Source organism: Octopus bimaculoides, chromosome 5, assembly GCF_046866305.1.
Source record: "Octopus bimaculoides isolate indiv1 chromosome 5, ASM4686630v1, whole genome shotgun sequence".
In the NCBI taxonomy this organism is placed as follows: domain Eukaryota; kingdom Metazoa; phylum Mollusca; class Cephalopoda; order Octopoda; family Octopodidae; genus Octopus; species Octopus bimaculoides.
This window is the reverse complement of record NC_142932.1, coordinates 20,699,421-20,703,975: the sequence shown is the minus strand read 5'-3', so window position 1 is coordinate 20,703,975 and position 4,555 is coordinate 20,699,421.

Below are 4,555 nucleotides of genomic sequence, written 5' to 3'. Positions count from 1 at the left end.
TTCCTCTTGATCCATTTTATGTGTGAGCATATTTTTCTGTATGTCTATAAGGAGTTTTTGTGTCAATCATGTTCAATAAAGAAATTGTAATCAGTCTTTCTCTCTCTTTCATTCATTCTCTCTTTTTCTTTATATGTATGTATGTATGTATGTATGTATGTATGTATGTATGTATGTATGTATGTATGTATGTATGTATGTATGCGAGCATATTTCTCTTTATGCATATGAGTTTTGTTTATATCAGGTCATCCCGTAAGTTCTGTCCGATTTTACCTTTTTTAAAATTGAATGAAATTTAATAGTATTTTAGAATGTCTAATGGAATTAAAGATTTTTATGCATTTGTGTACATTTAAACTAATTAAATATTATTTTACAGAATAATAGAATTAAAATTTCTTTGATTAAAACCCTTTCTAACATGGACGTATCCAAAGAGCATTTGAGGCACATAATGCTTTATGAGTACAAAAAAGGAAACTGCAGCCTAAGCGACTCGAAACATACACTCAGTTTATGGGAAAGAATTCTTGAATAAAAGAACTTGCAGAATATGGTTTGCAAAATTCAGAAGTGGAGATTACAGCCTTGAAGATGAAGATCGAACAAGACGTCCAGTTGAGTTTGATGGTAAGCTCCTTGAGGCATTACTTGAAGAAAATCCTGCATTATCAGTTGAAGAATCGGCAATAAAGCTTAGTTCAAACTATACAACTGTTCATCGTCATCTTCAACAACTTGGAAAGGTTCCTAAACTTGGAAAATGGGTGCCTCATGAATTGTCCGAAACCAAACGCAAATCCCGAGTTAACATATGCTCTTCTCTCCATTCTCACGAACTCATTTCACCCGTTTTGAATAGACTGGTGACTGGTGACGAAAAATGGATCTATTGAAAACAGTGGCTTGGTAAAATAGAAAAAGCTCAACCACAACCGAGAAGGGAACTTCATGGGAAAAAGGTTCTTCTCTCTATCTGGTGGGATTGCAAAGGAGTAATTCACTTTGAATTGTTACCACCTAATGCAACAATCAATGCTGAAGTCTACTGTCAGCAATTAGAGCGTTTGAACCAAGCTTTGAAGAAAAAAAGACCCGCTTTGGTGAATCGAAAAAGAGTGATGTTTCATCAGGACAATGCGCGACCCTACACTGCAATTATCACATCACAGAAGATCGAAGAGCTTGGTTGGGAAAAAATTCCTCATCCACTATATTCTTCCGACCTTGCTCCTTCAGACTACCATTTGTTTCGTAGTTTACAGAATCATTTGGGGGACATAGCTTTCGCAAGCCAGGAAGAGGTCGAAACTCACATTTCAGAGTTCTACGCTTTGAAACCAAAATAGTTTTACATTGATGGGGTTTAAAAGCTTGTAAATAGATGGAAGTCATAGATAATCGGAGTAAGTACATTGATGATTAAATTTCAATTAAATATAACATTTGATCGCTTGTTTTCTTTATTCAAAATTTGGACAGAACTTATGGGATGACCTGATAAATTTTATTGTGTGGCTTGCTTGTTGCTTGAGTTAAGCTGCTCAATGATGGTATACTTCAAACGTCTGAGTCGTCAGTGTCGAAGTAGATGGCTTCATTATCATTGTCGTAAGAACATTATCTCAGCATTGATGTAGTGTGCGTGTGGAAATGTTGCAAGCTGCATCAATAAAAACTGAAGCAAATTCACGAAAATTTAATTGTAATATTTTGTGACATTTTATTTCATGTTACTCAAGTTCACTCAGCTGTAGAAATGAGTTGCGGCATCACTGGCGTCAAGCTGTATCAGCCTTTGTCTTTCCTTTCGATAACATCCCTGGCGTGAAGGGAGGCTGGTATGCATGGGCGACTACTGGTTTTCCATAAACAACCCCGCCTAGACTTGTACCTTATTGGGAACTTTCTAGGTGTAATCCCATGGTCATTCATGACCGAAGAGGGTCTTTTACCCTTACCCTGATTCGAGACCCAATCCCTAGATAATCGGTCAGACACCACGAGCGAACCATTATGGTTTCACCTGATCGGTCTATTAAGCAACCAATCAGCGTGAGGTTGTAGCGTGATACTGTTTGCTCGAGTGTTTTGTTTGTCTCATATAATAAAAAAAAAACCGTTTGGTGTGCAGCTTAAGACGCAGACAAGCAAGGACCTCTATGGCCACTGAGATGTGTGCAGTTGACTGTATATCTTTGGATTGAGCGCCTGTTGTCACACAAATTGTGTTCTATAATTTCAGAGTAGTCTGTCTGTCTCCCAGTCAGCAACTATTAATATTGTTCATTGTAAATAGTGAAGGCCAAATATCTTTACGTCCGGCAATAATTATTCAGTTAAATGTTTGCCAGTTGCTACTAACGCAGCCAACGAAGTATATCTTCCTTTACCAGCACCACATCGCCTAACCAAGCCACTATCACCACAACATCGTCAATTGTAGGCGAGACTGTATGGCAAGAAGCTTGCTTCCCAGCCACATCGTCCTGAGTTCGGTCCCATTGCATGGTACTTTGGACAAGTGTCTTCTGCTATAGCCTCGGGCCGACCGAAGGCTTGTCATCAGATTTATAGACGGAAATTGAAAAAGGCCTGTCGTATATGTATATATACACATCTTTGTGAGTGTGTCTTTGTGGTTGAGTTTGTTCCCCACCCCCTTTTGACAACCGGTGTTGGTTTGTTTACGTTCCCGTAACTTAGAGATTCGGAAAAAAGGGCCGATAGAATAAGTACCAGGTTAAAAAAAAGAACTGGGGTAGATTCGTTCGACTAAAACCTCTTCGAAGTGGTGTCCTACCATTGTTTCATTCCAATGACTGAAACAAGTAAAAGTTAAAAGATCATCCCAACTGTTAATGAGTTTTACAATAAAATATTTTTTAAAATATTGAATATCTTTTAATATTTAATGAGAGATCTGGTTGAGCAAGCCTATAGGTGAAACTTGAAGCTCTAGTCCACTGGATCTTCATCATAAAACATTAAATATGATGCAAGGAAGTAACAGCAGCAATCAGCCAAATCTATGTCAATATACTCAATAGGCTTTCGTGGTATGAAAACATTTTAGACTTACCTGCTTTCTTACAAAATCTGATAAATTTCACACAGACAAATAATATAGCAAATGATTCTTTTGTTAAAATGCAGGAGCTAACCATATAAAAGTGGCTTTTTTAAAAATAGCCTATATGAAAAACGAATTTTCCCGAACCACAGTTTTGACTAATAATATCAATATCCAACAAGATACCGTTCTTACCAATACAAATTCTGAAGACGATGTTTTCCCCATTCGTGTCCAAATGGGTACGATAATCATACCAGTGGTCTTCAGTGAAACTGTGTGAAGAGCTTCATACACAACATACATTTTAGTGTCATTTTATGAATAAATGTCAGACGTTAGATATTTTCCTTTGTGTCTTAATCAAGAAGAAAACCAGTACTAATAGTCACCGTAGGCCCTGCGAAATTGGTGAACTCAATATAGTCGATAATCTATTTGAACATCCACTGATCAACAACTGCAAGTTGTTTGAACATCTACAGGCGGGGAATTCTGAAGAGTTATTATAGGAAAAAATGATTGGGGAAACGGTTTAGTGTAAAGTTTATATTTGAAATACAATACGAGTTACACAAGGATCGGAGGTGGCTAGGACTGGGAATACGTGGTATACAACAAGTTAGTTGAGCGTAGTAGACTTTGTTACAGCAGGATAGGCAGAGATATGAAATAGCAAGTCTGTGGGTCATGTAGTAAAGTTTGTCAGTTCACGGATTAGAATAAGTTAGCGAGTCACGAGTATGAAATGTCTGATATTTCAGAGAATAACAGATATTCGGAGAATAACAGATCTTTCGATGAAGGACTATGTCCAAAATATCCTAGCTGTTCTTTTTCCTAACTGCCAACTAACAGTTCTGTTGTATCTTCCTTTATATTCATTTTGTTTATGGAAAATTAACGTTCATGTTGCTGAGTTGACTTTACTTTGAGAAAGTAATGTGGAGTGATCACATGAAAGAAAATTGCATCAGGTGGGACGTGATGTGCTTATGGTTAGACCCATGATGTCTTATTTGACTGGCATTGAACTTAGGAGAATGGCGAAGTAGTGACTGGTGAACTGTAGAATACGCAGAGAATACATCATTTGGAAATGGCAAATGCATGTGAGAAAAATACCAATGCTGTTAACGACCCTCAAATACTTGACGAGTGATTAAACGAATAATCACTGAGTTAGTTTGAGTGATTACAATTGTCCCTCGTTTCATGTAAAGACATTAAAGATGACAGGAAAATGTAGAGAAAAGTATGTTGTAGAACAAAAGAAACAGGGTATTTCCTGTTTCTTTTGTTCTGCCCGGAATATACGGCCAATGATGACTTCCATGCTGCAAGAATAATTTGCAACGATGTGTAACCTCTCTACTCTTGACATTTACTAGTGTCGCTCTTGTCCATCCTCTAATATTGGCTGGAATGAAAGTACATCATATATGGATCTCGTTTGCCTTTACTCTTCAATATAGTAGG